An 18,980-nucleotide genomic window follows, 5' to 3' on the forward strand; every position below is an offset into this window, starting at 1 on the left:
TTGTGCACCTGAGGCCTTCCTAAGGCACTTAAAGTCACCTCTATGTGCTCTCCCCCCTCTGCTGACAGGGCTGGCTCTGACCCCACAAGTTCAGAGTCACTAGACACAGACGCCCAGAATCCCAAAGCACTGACTAAATCTGCCCATGTGTCTCAGCAGTGGATTTCAGCACTTTCTCTTCTCCCTGTGTCCACAGATCTGAACCAGCCTGGAGAAAAAGATGTGCCCGTGAGCCTCATGATTGGAAGGGCCTTTGTCACGCGGAGTTCTAAGCTCGGTGGCCAATACTATTCCATGCCCTGGGGTTACAGCCGTCTGACCTCTCGCTGCCCTAATTATACTCTAGAAGAACGACAGCTCCTTCTAGACATCCAGCCACTAAACAATCAGATAATGTAAGTTGGGGAGTCCTGAGTGTGTGAGCAGAAGGGAAGCAGAATCAGCAGACTGCAGGCTGGAGCATCTGTCTTAGACATGATTGTTGGGTGATCCCTCTTGATTTAGTCTGATGATTTGTGAGAAGCACCTTGCAGGGTAAAGGCCCCAAGGCAGGACCCAGTGGATGTTTGAAGAAGAGTCAAGGCCAGTGGGGCCAGATGTGAGCCAGAGGGGTAGGACGGGAGGCCATGGAATGGGTCGTCTCATCATGGTCATGACTTGGGACTTTTGTGGGACTCTTTCTCTAATTATGATGAGAAGCCATTGGAAGCTTTGATTAGAGGAGTGAAGTCATCTAGTTGACATTCTGAACGAATGCCCATAGCAACTGCGTGAAGCTAGATGGTGGAAGGACAAAAAGTGGAGATGTTTTAGGAGGCTGTTGCACAGTCAGGGTAATGATGCATGGGGTCCAATGATGGCAGTGGGATCCCTTGCCAGAAGGGATTTGGTCCCAGCTCTATTTTGAGAGTAGAGCTTCTAGGATCTTCTGGAAGGTTAGATGTGGGGAGTGAGAGAAAGTGAGAACCACTGGTGATGCCAAGGGTTTTAGCCTTGCCTGTGTGGTGAGTCCATCCATAGAAGTGGGGAGCACTGGGGCAAATTAAGATTTTGGTTTCGGGGATCTTGACTTTGAGATGCTGACTAGACACCCAAGTGGAGATGTTGAGTAGCAATTGTATCTATTTTATAACAAGTGTGATATTAAAAATATTCAACAGTTTCTCAAAAAGTCAAACACAGAATTATCATATGATCTAGCAACTCTACTTCTAAGCATATGCCCCAAAGATCGGAAAGCAGGGACTCAAAGAGATGTTTGTACAACCATGTTCATACCAGTACTATTCACAACAGCCAAGGGATGGAAACACCCAAGTGTCCATCAATAGATGAATGGATCGGGATGCCTGGGTGGCTCAGCAGTTGAGTGTCTATCTCTAGCTCAGAGCGTGATCCCGGGACCCGGGATCAAGTCCCGCATCGGGCTCCCCACAGGGAGCCTGCTTCTCCCTCTGCCTGTGTCTCTGCCTCTCACTCTCTGTCCCTCTCATGAATAAATAAATAAAATCTTAAAAAAATAGGTGAATGGTTCAACAAAATGTGGTACGTATATATAATGGGATATTATTCAATCTTAAGAAGGAAGGAAATTCTGGCCCATGCTGCATCATGGTAGAATCAATGTGATGCTAAGCGAAATAAGCCGGTCACAAGAAGACAAATACTGTATGATTCCACTTATGTGAGGGACCTAGAATAGGCAAATTCATAGAGACAGGAAGTAGAATGGTGGTTGCCAGGGGCCGGTGAAGAGGGAATGGGGAATTTACATTTCATGGATGTAGTTTCAGCTTGGGAATATGAAAAAGTTCTAGAGAAACCTGATGGTGATGGTTGCCCAGCAATGTGAATATCCTTAATGGCACCAAAATGTACTGTTAAAAATGGTTAAAATGGTCAATTTTAAGTTATATGCATTTTCCGCAATAAAAAAAAATTCACTGTGGACAGGGATACCAGCCAGTCGGAATGGGCGCTGGCCACAAAGAATACCCAACGATAGCGGGTGCCCTGCCAGTGCCAGCCCCTGTTAATGAGTATATAGTTGATAGCAGAGGCCCAGGCCTCTGTGTAAACCTGGTGTTAAAACCAGAGCACATGTCAGATCACCTGGGAAGAAAGTGTAGGTGGCGGGACAGGGGAGCAGCGCCAAAACCTAAAGGAGACACCCCAACTTCTCCATGATCAAAGCTCAAGAACATAAAGCTCTAAAACGAAGCTGCTGGCTGGCAAATAGGAGATGCTACTCTCCTCTAATGGGACACATTCACGATGAAGTGCATTGATTCCCACACCATGTGCTGCTCCTTCAGCTAAACGCACATTCTTCCTTCCACCTGTGTGCACTGGCATCCTCTTTGAGCCATCCCCCCTCCTTGCCATCTGCACAGTTGGTTGCCAATATACTCAGTTGCTACAACTGAAAGAAGCCACAGCCTCCTCTTGCCTCCTGGTCTCAGAAGGTTGGCAGAAATGGTACCCCGCGGAGGCGAGGTCAGGGCAGGACCGTGTTCCTGAGACTCAGTGCCCTGGGAGGACCATGAGGAGGTGCAGAGTGCAATTCCAGAGATGGGGACCCGCAGAGTGAGGACAGATCCGAGCGGTCAGGATTCAGAGAGAAGAGCTCATGTCACATGTAATGGGGAACCAGGGCAGGGCAGGAAGAGGAGTGGGCACTGCCTCAGAGCTGGCGAGTCGGTGAGCGTGTGTTTCTGCCCAACACCCTTCTGTTCCTGTCCCAGAGAATTCTGAAATACAGAACAGAGCAGCCGATGCTCCTGGGCTGGCCTCCCTGTCTCCCATCCACCCACCCCAACCCAGGCACTGAGAGGGACAGTCCCTGCCCTCGGCCTTGGGTGCGCGAGTCAAACCTTCCTGCTATATAGTTGACGTTATGACGTCCTACTCCCACATTTGCCACCTCTGTGCTTTGCGCTTGGCCTGCCTTTTAGATCTCCCTCCTCTGCCTCATATCTTGCCCACAACTCTCCTGCCAAATGAGCTTTTTCCTGCTCAACACTCACAATCCTGAGCTTTCCACGTCTTTGCTCAAGCTCTGCCTTGCAGTGGGAACACTTGATTTCCTTCATCCCTTGTATCAACGGCGGCCAAGTCCTACTTGTGGTGGTGGCTTGACTGTGAGGTTAATAAATTTGAAGGGTCAGGACCCCCCACACGTGCAACATCCCTTCTGCGGACTTGGAGGCGCTGAAGCTATCAGGTCACTTGGGTGTATGTTTTGCAAAATTGGCAAAAGCAGGGTAAGTAGGTTAAGGTTTTTGTCTTTTTTTTCCACCTTAACTTTCCCTCCACGTGCTTCATTAGTTTCTTAGGGTGTTGAAGTGGTTTTGAGCATCTTGCGGATCTGGCTAAGGGAACAGTGAGTTGGGGAGACACTTAATTTGGCTTTAGTAAGATATTTATGCAGTTTGCAGTCTCCTCAGCATACATTAAGGTATTACTCACTGTTCTGGTATAGAAATGGCTCCCACGAATACCCCTACAGGCCCTGTGCTGGCTCCTGTGGCATTGCCATGTGGAGGTGCAGGGCCTGGGCGCATACCCAGTGTATGTAGATCCTGCGGCATCCGCATCCAGAACCAGATCGATAGCACAGCAGAAGCAGAATTTGCAATGTGTGAAGCCAGAATCTGGACTGCAGAGAGTTCTTTCAGTTATCAGATGTGTAAAATCATATGGAGAAAATTCTGGTTTTGCTGACACCTAGTCAAAAGGAAAGCATTCTCCTGTCAGGAATATATCCGGGGTTGCAGCAAATACAATTATGAATGCACACAGCTGACGTATGGAGGCAAGGGGGGCATTTGGGAGCCAGTGATGATTGACACATGTGGGGCTATGGAGCCCTTAGGGGATGGTGGTTGTGTGTGTGGGGGGGGTATGGGGGAGGTCTCTGTTGCTTAATATATATATGTAAAGTACATGTATGTGTGTGAGCTCCGTAACAGGTAAACCTATATTTTCTATATGTCTAGATGAGGAGATCTAGATGTATATATGCTACAAACTTTATTTCCCAACAATGAGGAAGTCAAGGGGTACCTGATGGTTTGGTTGTCACAGGGGTTACAGAATTTGGGATTCTTGGGTCAATCCATTAACAAGCAGAGTTTCCCGTGTCCCTACCCCGGGCAGTTTCCAGGGATAGTTGGATCTTTCCTAGGTCTTCAGAAGGGGCTTACAAGTGAGGATAAGAGGGAGTCACTGTCATTGTCCCAGGCAACAGCCCCTTGCCTGCCCCAGGAAGGTCTGGTGAGCAGTGAGGGTGGAAGAAAAGAATGGACTTGGCCTAGAGCTCTGTGAATGGGGTCACGGGACCCGGAGCACACTGAAAGAGGCAAGAAGCAAGCAGCACCCCATACACATGGACTCAAAGGCAGATCTGCTGCCATGTTCAGGAGCATCTCGCCCTTGTGGGGGCTGGCTGTGAGGCAGGAAGCCACAGAAAATGATGAGGGAGGAGCACGCATGTTGGGAGGCCATCAAGCCTGAGCCCCAGCATCCCAAGCCTCTATAAGTAGGGAGAAGATTGGAAAGATTTTAGCTTTCGAAAGCTGTCAATCTGGCCAAATGCTGGTCTGGCGGAACGGTTGAAAAATTATGTTAAAATTCAAATAAGAATGAAGCATTGGAGTCACAAGTCTAGTTTTTATTGAAATTATGCTCCCAGATCTCTGTGAATCAATCCAAAACATAATTAATACTGTTTTTATTTTACTTGTTTTAACGACAGAGGATACGTTTTGATTGTAAGGGTACACACACATACATGCTCACATGCACACGCCTTGAGTGCTCGCATAGTACAATATATCCACCTATATTTGCCATCCAGGAGTAACGGGAAAGGGGAGAAATAGCCCCAAGTTGGTGCTGTCAGGTGAAGGTAGTGAGTGACTGTACTCCAGCTGTGAGGAGCCTCTGAGCCCTGGCCCCACAGTGCCCTGGCCTGGGGGATGTGCGGGGACCCCAGCCCACCTCTCCACTACCTTATAAACCCGGCACACCTCTTCTCCCCCCTCCCTTAGAGTATGTAAGCTCCAGCCCTAGAGTGTCATCCGTCTCTCCCTCCCCCTCTCCCTCTCTCTCATCAGCCCTCCCAGACATGTATCCCACCTTCCTGTTGGTTTTGACAAATGCAGGCCCAGCATTTATACCTGCTTCTCATTTGGAAGGAAGGAGGGGACATGCGAGAGAAGGCTATTAAGATCTAAGTGGTCATGGAATAGGAGCAGAGCTTCAAAAGAGTGACATGGATGAGGCGGAAAGAAAGAGAGCATGTTGGGGGTCTGAGCAGCTAGGGTGTCAATCTCTGGGAGTCCTGGAGCACTGCAGGCCCTGGGGAGTGACAGGGAGTTTGCTTGTGGCGTAGTTGCCTTTCATCAACTTCTTCAGGGCAGTGATCTGTGAATGCTGCTCTGTCCAGCCTGGCAAAGAGCTGGCAGGGACTGTGTTTCCGATTATGCTAACACATGCGGCTTCGGACTGGACTCAGGGCGGAACCCCAGGAAGGAGGACCCAGGGACCCAATGACCCTGGGATACCATCCGGAGCTGTAGTGTCCTGGAACTGTCTCTCCCTGGGTCTGGGATTCCTAATCTGAGCCTAGAGAATATCCTTCTCTTAGGCCTGGCTTTGTCCTGGGTGAACTTCTGTACCTCATCCTTGGTAAATTAAGACCAAGGGGCACCTGGGTGGCTCAGTTAAGTGTCTGCCTTTGGCTCAGGTCATGATCCTCAGGCCCTGGAATCGAGCAGGGAGCCTGCTTCTCCCTTTCCTTCCTGCTTGAGCTATCTTGACCCATAGCTCGCTCTCTCTCTCTCAAATAAATAAATAAAATCTTTAAAAAAACCCAGGACCAAAGTGGGTCACCCCTGACCCCTCCATAGCCTGACTCCTTAGCCACCCAAGCAAGAACCCAAGAATAGTGGTGGGGAGCATCCTTGCAGGGGAGTGGGGGACACTCTTAGAACACCAACTTATGGTTAGATGTATGGGGTTTTTGTCATGTGCTCCCAGGATCCATTTTCAGGGCTCATGAGAAGACGATCTGCAGTTAACATAGCAGGTCCTTAGCAGAAGTTCCTGTACATTTGGCCCCTGTGCATTTTTTCTTAAGCTTTTAAAAATGAAAATCACAGCTTTCAGCTCGGCTGTGCTATGAGCTGCCATCCTACTTGTCGGGGCTGGGAGGGCAGCCTCTCTGAGCCGCATAAGCCTGGGGCGCTTCCCTGGGGCTGACTGGGTTCCCAGGAAGAGCCAGGGTGCCCCGGGTCACCTTCATATTGAGGTCAGTGACCTTGGACACCATCTAGGCAAAGGCTTTCAAGCTTTTCCTGGTGGCCGAGCTCTTCCTGACATGAAATCCAACGAGGAACTCCAATACCTAAAGCAGATGAAAGAGGATCTGCTGTCCTTGGAGATGAGGAGGGTTCTCAGAAGTGAAGGGTGAACCACGCCCCCTCAGGGGCTCCCGAGGTGACTCTGCCAAGTCCAGGGCTCTGTGGAATGTGGTTTGCGGGAAATACTTAGAGCCCTGCTCTTGGAGTGCCCCCAACGCCGCCGTCAAGGTCTGCAAGTTCAGCCTAACGTCAGAAAGAATCCGCCGACGATTCCAGGGCGTGGCCTGGAAAACCAGAGAGATGCCACCACCCCGGCCACCACCCCGCAGGCAGAGCTCTTGTCCCCAAGTCTCCTTCCGGCCCTCCAGAACCCTCCCGGCCTGGCCGCCTGCAAGGCCCCACCGGCTCCCCCGTCCGGGGCTCTCAGCCTCCTCCTGCTTCTCACGGTCCAGGCGGGAAGGCCCGTTCCCATGGGTCTGCGCAGTCTACCAAGGAACAGCCAAGTACCCGGATGGCCGTCTTTGTGACATGGAACTTGCTGTCACCCATGAGGAGGTCGCAAAGTGCCAGGGAATGGGAGTGGAGGTGGGGGGCTGAGAGCCCACTTGTCCCCCAAGCATGCGGTTCCCAAGGATGCAGTGGGGATGAGGGAAGAGCCGTGCGGTGCAACTGGATGAAACCTTTCCAGAAATGGGGACTGCGACGTTTTTTTTAGGAGGTGGGCAGAGAAAGAGAGAGAATCCCAAGCAGGCTCCACAGTCAGTGCAGAGCCCCACATGGGGTTTGATCTCACGACCCTGAGATCATGACCTGAGTTGAAATCAGGAGTCCACCAACCGAGCTACCCAGGCACCTGGGAAACTGCTACTTTTGAGGCAGTTCCTTGCACTGTGCTGATTTGCTTCACCTCCCTTCCCAGTGGCATCTGAGAAAGATGTGCTCTTGGAAGCTACTTTCCAATTCAAAATATAAAATTATTTTAGAAGATAGTTTCGAATTTTTACCTGTTTACGTCATGCAGCTAGACCAAGTTTAGCACCCAGATAGCAAGATGCATTACTTACAAAGAGAAGGTGCCAGATGGTGGTCATGGTTCGTGTCCACTGACCTTGACTCATGACATCACAGAAGTGATTGGAAGATCCAGGGGGTCGAAAATTGCCATTGTGGTCCACTGTCCAGAGAAGGGGAGGAGAATATAAAGTGGAGAGAGAAGGAAAGAGAAAGAGTAGAACACCCACATTTTCTGATCACCTGCTACGTGCCAGACACATCACACTTACTATTATTATTATTTGTACCACAGTTAATTCACACAACCACTCTAAGGGGGTAGGAATTACTCTGCTCATTTTACAAACCAAACGAAGAAGTAGATGCAGAATGGTACGGTTTGTCAAGGTCACACAGCAAAGCCCTGTCCTTGAAGCGTCACAAAGGGGAGGGGCGTGAAGAGGCCAATGGGAAGAATGGAAGGGAGAGAATGTGGCTGTAAGCATTTACTGGAAACATTTCAGAGGGGCCATATACTCAGGCCTGAGGAGAGTCATCGAATCCCAGCCCTTCTAGAGAGGAGGGCTGCTGGGACGTGCCTGCTCATGGTCAGGCTACGTGTGAGTGACCAAGTATGAGGAGTTTTGAGATTTTTGACCCTCTACTGATGCCACCAATCTTCTGTTGCCTATGTGTTTCCCTGCCTCTGTGTCTTCCAGGCTTTTCTGCTACTGGTACCTAGGATTGAATGCAAGAGGTTTGGAACTTTCCAGAAAAGAATATTGTTGTGTATCACAGAGAGGGTACAAGAGGAAGCTCTCGGATCGGACAGACTCAGGTAAGCCCCGGCTCTGTCATGACTGTGTGACTTTCGGGCAAATTACTGAACTCCTAGCTTCGATTTTTCTCAACCATGAAATGGGGATAATAATAGTATCTCACTCATAGGGCTGTTTTAAGGACAAATGAGGTAATGTATGTAAAACACTTAGCACCAAATCTGGCACATATTAAATGCTCAGTGTCCACTGGCTTTTATTATTTTTAGTATGTCCCAGTTAAACAGCCATGATCTAAGAAGCATCACAACAATAGAAGTTTCTAGAAAAGCAGCTCCAGTTTGGGAGGTTTTTTTTGCTCAAATGTGTGCCCTGTCCTTGGCCAGTCTCCACATATAGCATATGGGGGTGGTGGCAGGGGAAGAGCTGGTTTGGGGAAGCCAGCAGGGCTGGCTCCAAGAGGAAACAGTACTTAAGTGGTACCATCTAAAATCCTGGGGTACAGAGAGATTTTAGGCAAGCTCTTCTGGAACTCGGCTGTCCCCTTCCTACAAAAGAGTGTTATACTCCCTGGCGCAAGACGGTGCCTCAGATTTCAGCGAGATCCATTTGTTTGGAGCTTCAAAGTCTTTGGAGGCTTCAAGAAGGTCTGGGAAGTAATGCCTTAAGCCATTGTCACCTGCATCAGATAGCTCACATGTAGCTGCCCCCCCCCACCCATCCTATGGCCTATATAAACAGTGAGCACCTGCTTATAAATGGAAACTTTTTTTTAAAGATTTATTTATTTATTCATGAGAGACACAGAGAGAGACAGAGACATAGGCAGAGGGAGAAGCAGGCTCCCTGCGGGGACCCCGATGTGGGACTCGATCCCAGGGCTCCAGGATCACACCCTGAGCCGAAGGCAGACTCTCAGCCACTGAGCCACCCAGACGCCTCTTGGAACTCTTGGTTTTAGTGAAGGAAGCCTATGGCCCTTGCCCCCTGCTCTGGTGGTTTGCACACATGCGTGCTCCACACCCTGTTCTCTCTCTCCCTTAAACACACACACACACACACACACACCCCTACATGGAGCACAGAGCAGGAATAGGTGTACAGAACCAATGACCAGACTCACCTGGCGGTCCCCACCCAGCTTCATCTCACGAAGACCCATCTACCTGGATCACGTGCTTGAGAAGGAAGCTGATGGATCAGCCAATGTTTGGGCAGAAAATGCCATGGGAAGCATCGGGAGAAACCGATGTGTGTGAGTCGCAAGGCTGGGCTCCGGGCACATTACAACACACCCCAGTGTGGTGGCTCTACTCCATCCCTAGATTTTCGTACCCCGAGGGGTCAGTGGGGTTTGGCTACTCTCACAAAATGGAACTGGTGGAAGCAAAGTGGGCTCCAATTTGGACCTGAGGACTTTTTGATTCTCCTCTATGTAGATGGAAGCTGCTACCAAGCGTCTTCCTTGCCTTCTTCTCCTATTGGCCTTAGCTTCCCTTAATTTACTTCATCTTTGTGGGAAGGATAGAAGGGGACTTGCCAGAGACACCCAAGTGCACCTTCTTCCCAACCAAGCTCTGCCCCATCCTGTATCTTTCTTGTGTATTTAAGTGGTATTTTCTTATGTAACTGTCCTGATCTGCAAATACTCTCGGTATCCTGGATGCACACTTGGCTATATTAAAGCTTCATGTTTCCTGGAGAGTTTGAGACATCAGCTTTTCTGGAATGTCTTTAGACCCACCCCGATCCCCCTCCTTTTTGCCCTTTGTCCCCAAATGTTCTACCTTCAGTAACTTGGATTTGTGTCCTTTTTCTGTCTAGGTGTCTCCAAACCTAGAGGAATCTGCGGATCTGTGAAGGGGTTTTTGTGGTGTTCATGACTCTCCTGCTGTCAGATTTGCAGAAGATAAAACAGAAAAAGGAAAGCGACTCCTCCCTTATATTAAAAATAAATAAGATTTTAAATTTCTATTTAAGAGAGCTTTCCTCTCTTCTCTGAAAATAAGTGCACAATTGTCTTGAAAGCCCTCCAAGCCAAAAATACACAGTACTGATGTTCCCACTCCATTAGGCTCCTTCCCAGAACAAGGATCACTAACCTGGAACGAGCCATCCCTTTGAAATGACGTCAGTGTTTGTGAGTTGGCCACGTGCATTTTCTAGGGGAGGGGCCCACTGCCTTCATGTGAATGTCAAAGGGGTTTTTGACTCAATGAAGATTAAGACTACTGCCCTGGATCAACTTTGACCTTTGTCTTTTACCCCACAGACAATCTGTCCTCAAAGTTCTTTCTCTACAGTGGTCCCCCAGACCCAGCCTCCCTCCCTGCCTGTCCATGTGATGCTAGCTCCCTTATCTCTTGCCCAGAGACATCATGCCACTTCCCTGCTCCCAGTCTGTGTCCCATCTGCAGTCCATTCTGCATGATGCTGCTGGCAGGTTGGTCCTCAGGCACCCAGGTTTGGGGCAGATTCTCAACCTCTGGGCCTGACTGATGTTTAGGGCAGGGCTCTCTGGTGCCAGCAGCACCAGTCTACTATCAGCTCCCCTCCCAGACTTCTTACTGGACTGGAAAGAGCAGACTGCCCTGGATTTATATGCTGCTTCTGCCTCTTCATAGTTGTGTGGCCTTTGACAGATGATTTAACTTCTCTGAGCCTTGATTTCCTCTTGTGAACATGGGGATGACACGTCTCTATCATCCAGTTTTTGATGAGAATCGAATGGGATAATACCTGGAATACACCCGGCACATGCGAACTCAGTTTCTCCCCTTCTCCTCTCTCCCGTCCCCTGGTTGTGCACAGCTCGAGGATCTGGGATGGGCATTATCAGGCATTATGCCTTCTGAGGCATAGGGAAGTGAGGGGACGCAAGTATTCAAAAAGCAGGGTGGGGGCTGGGGTTCGTTTAGGAGACAGGTTCTGGGGTGGACTTCCAGCTTCACCCTTCTTCCCAGCGTCTGCTGAGATGATCCAATGGGCTTTACCTGAACACAGAGAGAAGCCCAAGGACGGTCTAGAAAGCAGACAGTTGTCCTCTCATATTAATATCCATGCCTCTGAGCAGCCTTTTGTCACAGGATCACTTAGGGTCAAAACTGTCCCAGACTGTGTCTAGACTGTGTTCAGGTTAATGACTGGGGAGAGAAGCCCTCTTGATCTCTTTACTCTCCCCAGGTCCCTCTGCTTCCTTCTATTTGGCATTTTTATTCCAGGTTCGGACCAGAAACAGAGATTGTATTTGCCAGTTGATTTGCAAAAATCACAGTCCACATTATCTCCCACAGATGAACTCCTTAAAACAGGAGTCAATTTTTCCCCTATAAATTGTCTATCAACAACTTTTTTTGTTTCTGTAAAGTGCAGTGAGCTCCTCAGAAGAAAGGTGTTATCTAACCACAAGTTATTATTACTTTTGTCATTATCATTATTTATTAACACAGGGCTCATAAAACGGCAGCAAGTGTGGGAAGCAATTATTTTGTTTGCTTTGCTTACATCTGGGTCTTATGATAGAAAGGTGTGATGTCTCAAAGACCAAGTCACAGGAGGAAAATAAAAGCTCTCTGTGTCTGTATGCCTCCTGTCATCTAAAGGATGTGCAGCCTTCACAGACATTAATTCATTAATTCCCCAAGGTTATAGAGAGACGAGGGCTACTGCTCCCAGTTTTAAGGACAGGGAGAAGTTGATCAACCTTGGAGTCACCACAAGAAAGATCCGTACACTGCAGGACTGACTACCTGAGACCTTTGAGATGTGCTGACAATGTCCTTTCTGGTCGCACAAGACCCCTGAAAAGCTGACACACTTTGTTGGCCAGCACCTGTTGGAAGGGCAGGAATGATCATGTCCCTTCTGACCCCTTCTATGAGGAGGGCTTCCTTCCTCACCCTTCTCTAGACATACTGACAACACATGGTGCCCCTGGCCGCTTCATTGGTCCCCTGCGGCCAGGTTGACGACATCACATGGAAAAGTGCAAGAGCTAAACAAAGCACCAACTGCCCCAATTAACTCAATAGGCATCCATCTTGTAGGTCATAAGAAAGCTCCTGTCTCTCAAGGTTGGGTTTGGAGTTCTTGGACCTTTGGGTCTTTGGGTGGATGCGATCCTTCCTACTCCACCCTGCCAGAATTTGTGATGTGGGATCCCCACATCCATCTGTCAATACACAGTGGTATGACAAGGAGATGTGGTGTGCCACACAGACTAGATTGGGAGTAGACCTTGGTTTCAACTCACCTCTTCCTAGCTACGTGATTTGGGGCAAAGGATTTTCCAAGCATATTTTACTGGTAAGATGGGAACAATAATATCTTCCTTGTGGACCTGTGAGAATTATTGTTAATACACACATAGCACCAGCCAGAGTTGGAGTGGTGGTAGGAGAGGAGCCTCCTACTGGCGGACGAGAGCTGACCGTCTTTTCCATAATGTCACGTTGGTAGCTTGAAAATGGCCACGGCAAGAGTGTTTCCTCCATGGAAATCTGCAAATGCTACAAAGCAGGGATTATTTTTTTTTCTCCCCAAGAGCCAATTTATCAGCACACTACAGCATAGTAGGCACTCAATAAATATAACTATTATTAGTAAACTCACGTAAAACCCATGTTGATTCAAAATGTAGAAATAGAATACATCCATTATATGGAACACAAAATCACTGCTTGTTTTACAAGAAAAGTGATACCACATCTGCCCAAAATTGATCACCCAGAAAGATGAATGTGTGGCCTCCTTTGGTACATGGAGCTTGTCATTTAGATCTATTGCTTTTGCTTATTGAACTTGGGAGCATGTTTTGTGTTGCTTCTAGTAACTCTAGTAATTGTTTGGCTTATAAGAATGTGCTGGCTAAAACCCAAACTGACAGAAGAAAACAAAAAGAGAGTTTTGGAAGTAGTTCTCACTATTTCCCTGAAAAAGACAGCTTGTCAATCAACAAACATCCAATACTGTGCTTGATTCTACAACTGACACAAAAAATTTGCAGAATGATTCCTGACTTTATGACGTTCATAATCTGTAAGGGGTAGCACAGGAGAAGGCTCAGACATGTGAAGGAACATACAGAACAAGTGTCTTTTGCAAACACGCGATATGCTATAATTTGCTTCCACAAAAAGGAAGCTAGAGCTCAGAGAGGTGAAGTTGGTTTTTTCAGGTTATACATCCAGTAAGAAGCAAAGCTGAGATTTGGACTCAGACAATAGATCCTGAAGTCTTCTCAGTAATAATTAGGGAATGAGAGATGATGGCATTATGTGCTGAAATAAAGATGGCTAAATTTTGTATATGGATAATTCGAGAATGGACATATTAGAAGCTAATTATGTGATCCCGGACAACAAGTGCTAAAAGAACATGTCTGAGCCTTTTCCTGTGCTACCCCTCGCAGATTATGAATGTCATAAAGTCAAGAATCATTCTGCAAATTTCTTATGTTAGTTGTAGAATCATGCACAGTATTGGATGTTTGTTGATTGACAAGCTGTTTTTCTCAGGGAAATAGTGAGAACTACTTCCAAAACTCTCTTTTTGTTTTCTTCTGTCAGTTTGGGTTTTAGCCATCACATTCTTATAACTTGGGATAGTTGAAAGGGTCGGGAATCACCATGAGGATGACAACTATTGTTGGGGAAGCCCCATGGAACACAACACACATAACTCCTTCAATAAGGAAGAGATGAGTGTGCAGCATGGCGGTGGTAGAAGGCCTCTCCTCTGTGTTTGGATCATCCCACAACATTAGTGGAAAGTCAGTCAACACGATCTTTTGATATCATAGGTCCAGTCTATTTTTCTTATTACACAAATCTCTCTTGTCCCTCTCACCTTCCTTCTTGGTTTAATTTTTTTTTTTTTTACATTGATGGGCTTTACTGACTGTAGTCGACCCGAACATGACTCCAAATAATAAATGTCGGCACAAGGATGGCAACTCTAATGCTTAGCTGGGGGCAAGCAATACTTCATTTCATATATCATTTACTACTGTGCTAGGGAGCGATTCTACAAAGCCAGGAAAGATTTAGAAAGTTAAGAAAGGAGGGGAATATGCTCCAACCACATCACTACTCTGTCTCCATTATCTTGTAAAGTTCATTGATGCACAACAAGAAGCAATTTATAATGGCACCCATGACTGTTGTGATTTACACAAGTAAGGGCAAAATGGTGCTAAACAGTGTTTCTTTAGCATTTTGTACTTGTTACTGGCTTTATTGGAAAAAAGTGACCCAAATCTGGATTTTCCAGAGCCGAGTTTTGAATGGAAAGCAAATATCAGACCCATGTACTGTGGTTGTCCAAGATGGCCCTAGAGATGATTTGGGGGTCTCTGTGGCTGAGAAGTAATAGAAGCTTGCCAGTTCTCTCTGGCAGCCACTCTCCATCCTTGGGTTGTGATCAAACCAGAAAGAAGATTGGGGACCCTGTTTGCAGCAGGAGGAAGGAGATGGGGGAGACAGAGGTGGGTAAGGCAACTCCTCCTCCTCAGCTGGTCAGTAATGCTGAAGAACCCCTGGACGTCTGCTCCATTCCTGTTTCTCCCCCCCCAGAACACACAGGTTCTCTTAATGTCCCTCACTTTCCCTGATGGCAATCTTCGGACACGTGTGACAAGTCCGTGTGCGTGACCCAGAAGTCACATCTAGAAGAAGGCTCTTGACCATCGGTGGTAAACTTTCCTGACCACCTGCCTGTCCCCAGCCCTGCCTCAGCTAGTCACAAAGGTCTGAGGTTTGCAAACCAGGTTCGTGGTCACTGCTGACACACCACGCCTTCACCTCCTTGCTTCGGAGAGCTTGGCAACCTGAGGAATGCCTGGGGCACCTCGAGTGTTGTTGGAATGGAGTATTAGTTTCTTGTCCCCAAGAGAAAACGAAAAAAGCCAGAGGTTGAGGAAGGCGGAGTGCTGGAGCCAGGCCATAGTCACTTTATCCCCATCCTCCCCCCTTCCCCAGAGCAGCCTGGTTGGGGGGCGGTGGCCCTTCAGAGCAGGTTCTGTGGGTCTGCTCACCAGGAATCCCCTGGGTTTCCTGCCCTGCCCCACCTCCTGCTCTCCCCCTCATCTCAGAAAGGTCTCATTTGTCTTTAGCCCCAGTAGCTCCTGGGGCAGCCAGGATGTCTCTGAGCACAATCCCATTGTTTGAGTCCTGTATACCTGTGGCAGGTGACCTATCCGACAGAATCACTTCCCTTCATCCTTTCTAAGAATTTAGCTGCAAACATTCCTTTTTGTACCCCTCATCTCCAAAATCCTTAACCCCTTCTAACTGTTCGCCTAGAAACCAAACCCATGCTGCAGGCATTGCCAGCAGACAGCTTGGTCTTCAGATGACTTGAATTTGAAGCCGGTGTGACCCCTCCTGTAAGTTACTTAAGACCTCAATTTCTCATCTGCAAAGTGGGGATATTCTTGTATTTACCCAGTGGTGTGCTCATAAATGTTGAACCACTAGTTCTCAAAAAAAGAGAAAAAAATTCTGATTGTAATATGGTTCGCCACTGTCCATGGTGTAAATACTTCCATCGTGGCTGATTGTAAGCTAGCATACACTGAGTCCCTGAACATGGAGCTGGGAACAGAGTGGTGGGAGGGGGCTCTGTGAGCTGCCTTCTGGCCCACCCCTGAACCTGTCCAGTGAAGTTATGGGATGCTTTAACCAGGTAATGCAGAGGCAGTGCTCAGCATAGTGCCCCGCACACTAGGTATATTTATTATGGTTGTGGCTCACTTCAGCCAGGGTTCTCAGCTTACAGGGCTTCTCTTCTTGCCCTTCCCAATGCAGCTAATGGTTCTTCTTGCGGAGGAAGCAAATGCAAATGATCTTTCAATAATATGAGGCTCTCTTTGTTGGCTTCTGATAAATCATTCTTAGCCACCTTCTTGGAAACAACCCAGGGCCAGTTGCATATGCCTCAGGGTGGCACTGAAGAGGGATCATCCGGCCACTCCCTCCCTGCCACCTGGAGAGGGAATCTCTGTCTTGAGAGCTACACTAAACTGTGTTGGCCGGCACTGCAGCCCTTGTGCCAATCTAAAACATATAAAACATTGTCTTACTTTTAGCAAGTTCTGTGTTTGTTTCTTTCCTAAGCAACAGATACGCTGCTGGCCATATCCAGCAAAGGAACAAAGTCACATTGTTCAAAGCAAACAACACCAGTATCAGTTGGAACAAATAGACAATCACACTCCCAGACCTCAATCTTCCAACCCAGCTGGACAACGCAGAGTGAAAAGGCTCAAGGCCACAAGGCAGAAAAACACACCTTTATCTGCTTTCAAAGGGCCTCTATCAAGTGCAGTGCTTATGTGGGCTCCTCCTACCCCCTGACTGTTACTAATATCCTTTTAGAAACCTGAAAATAGCATGTCTTTCCTTATGGATGGGTCCTGTTCCAGGTGACTATGATTGATTTATTTTTTCCCTCACCACCTCCTGAGTTGAGAGGAGGACAAAAAGGTTTCTTTCGCTTCTCTGTTCGTTGTTTAAGATCCCCGTAGTAAGACTATCATTTTACCTTTTGAAACTCAGTCTCCCCATCTGTTGGCCCAGACAATCCTTTTGGATTCTTCTACCATTTTAAACATCCTCTGAGTCCAGGAGCAATAGCCCTTTTTTGGTATCCCTCCCTGAGGCTGCCGGGGCTGAGTGGCAGGAGGATGGACCTAGGGGCAATTTACTGCATGCAGTTTACTACTTGCAAACTTGCATGCCAACAGATGGTTCCCATCCCTCTGAAGTCATGATACGGTGCACTCAAGGAACCTTCTAGAGAACTGCTCTTGCAGGTCACTGGGCCTGCTGAGGGTCAGGAATACCCAGGCTGATGGGATACCTGGGTGGCTCAGTGGTTGAGTGTCTGCCTTTGGCTCAGGTCGTCATCCCGGGGTCCTCAAATCAAGTCCCGTATCGGGGTCTGCCAGGGAGCCTACTTCTCCCTCTGCCTGTGTCTCTGTCTCTCTCTCTCTCTGTGTGTCTCTCATGAACCAATAAAAATCTTAAAAAAAAAAAAAAAGGAATACACAGGATGCAGCCACCCTGCATAGGTGAACAGTTGGAGGGGCTGAGTATCTTACCAAGCAACAGAGTTAGAATGAAAATGAAACCAGACTGGCCCCTAGCTAAGACTGGAATACATGGCATTGCCTTTGCACGCATTTTAAAAATGACTCTGCTTACTTGTCAAGCACCTAATTAAGAATTGCTCCAGACTCACCTGGGCCACTAATCGGGTGCAAAGGGAGAAGATCGGGAAGGTGAGTGAATCCATGGCCATGGCGGCCTGGTCTGAGGAGAAAGAACCCTGCCCAGAGGGACAACAGGGGTGGCCCTTAAAGACTCCAAGGAAGAGGAGCTGAGTCTTGAGAAATGAACAGGATTTTCCAGACATAGGGGTGGGAGGCTGGGAATTCCAGGCAGCGGGAACAGCTAGGGCTGAGAAGCAGAGACACAAAGTGCCCACACAGCCACGTGCCCAAGTGGCCTTTGCTTGGCATGTGTCTACATTTCCCAAACAGCAAATGAAAGAAGGCGTTCTTTTGCGCTCCTCAATTTATTAAAAAAATTATTTAAGTGCCTTTTGGGGTTCTAGGTCTGCAGTGAGCACTGTGTTCAATACAGGAGGAGCATAAGATACCCCCACCTGGCATACACTCCTCCTTCCTTTATTCTCCAGATTCTTCTCTGATCCCTTCTTTAAGGACTGCCTTGGCCTGAAGGGATGATGCTGTCCTCACAACCCTCAAAGCCATTATGAAGTTCACTATTAATCAGGACTTGCTATAGCCCTTCCATTGTTGTCTTGAATTATTATTTACTATTTATTTATTTATTTATTTATTTATTTATTTATTTATTTATGAGACAGCCTGAAAGTAGAGCAAGGAGGGGCAGAAGGAGAGGGAGAGAGAATCTCAAGCAGACTCTCTGTGGACCCCGGAGTCAGACTCAGGGCTTGATTTCACCACCCTGAGATCATGACCTGAGTGGAAACCAAGAGTCTGCCGCTCAACTGACTGAGCCATCCAGGCACCCTGTTATTTACATTTTAAAGTATGATTTAGTTCTCTAGTCATTTTTAAGTCAACTTAATTAGAATATAATTTACTTACAATAAAATGCCCAGAATTGAAATATATACAGTTTGATGACAAATGTGTATACCATACAAATGCAATCACCGCTGCAACGCAGTAAAACATCCCCTATCACTTCAGAGGGCTCCCGCGTGCCCTTTGCACAGCCAACCACTTCACCGCCCACCCAGACAGTCCAAGCTGCCACTGATCGGACTTCTATTATCATAGCTCCATTTTTCCCCTTCCAGAATGTCCTGTGGATGGAATCAGATGGTAACCTTTTGTGCCTGGATTCTTTTGCTCAGGGTAGCTTTGGTGGTTTTATTTGTTTGAGATTTATCAATGCTGCGTGTATCAGTAGCTTGTTAATTTCTATTGCTGAGCAGTGGTGTGGCACATAAGGATAGAAATTTTTTTTCAGCTCCTCTTCCCCTACTAAGGGACATTTGGGTTGTTTTCTCCATGCGTTGTTTCGTTCTTGCCTTTCCAACCAGATTGTGAGCTTAAGAGCAGGGATGTATCTCTCATACTCTGTCCCCACCCAGAAGCACCTTATCCAGAGCCACGTTGGATTGGATTCTCAAATGTGTTGCTTCGTTGAATTATATTTGTGCATAAGATGTGGTCCCTGCCTGTTAGAGCCTTATAATCTAATTATGGAGGCAGCTACAAACATAAATCAATTATTCCAAGGCAATACATTTATCTGGTTTTTTAGCAATATTTTAGGGAAGAGAGAGG

General features: G+C 47.6%; 1 long non-coding RNA gene across 3 annotated transcripts in view; it reads left to right on the forward strand.

Moving 5' to 3' along the window:
- The window catches only part of LOC111095432, a 31,562-nt gene extending 21,446 nt beyond the window's left edge, over nt 1–10,116 (forward strand). For all 3 annotated transcript variants that reach the window (XR_005357761.1, XR_005357760.1, XR_005357762.1), the window contains 3 exons: nt 197–395; nt 8,078–8,196; nt 9,962–10,116. This is a non-coding gene — a long non-coding RNA (uncharacterized LOC111095432). The remainder of the gene's footprint in view (nt 1–196; nt 396–8,077; nt 8,197–9,961) is intronic.
- Nucleotides 10,117–18,980: the final 8,864 nt, after the last annotated feature.

This window comes from Canis lupus, chromosome 4 (assembly GCF_011100685.1).
Source record: "Canis lupus familiaris isolate Mischka breed German Shepherd chromosome 4, alternate assembly UU_Cfam_GSD_1.0, whole genome shotgun sequence".
Lineage (NCBI taxonomy): Eukaryota > Metazoa > Chordata > Mammalia > Carnivora > Canidae > Canis > Canis lupus.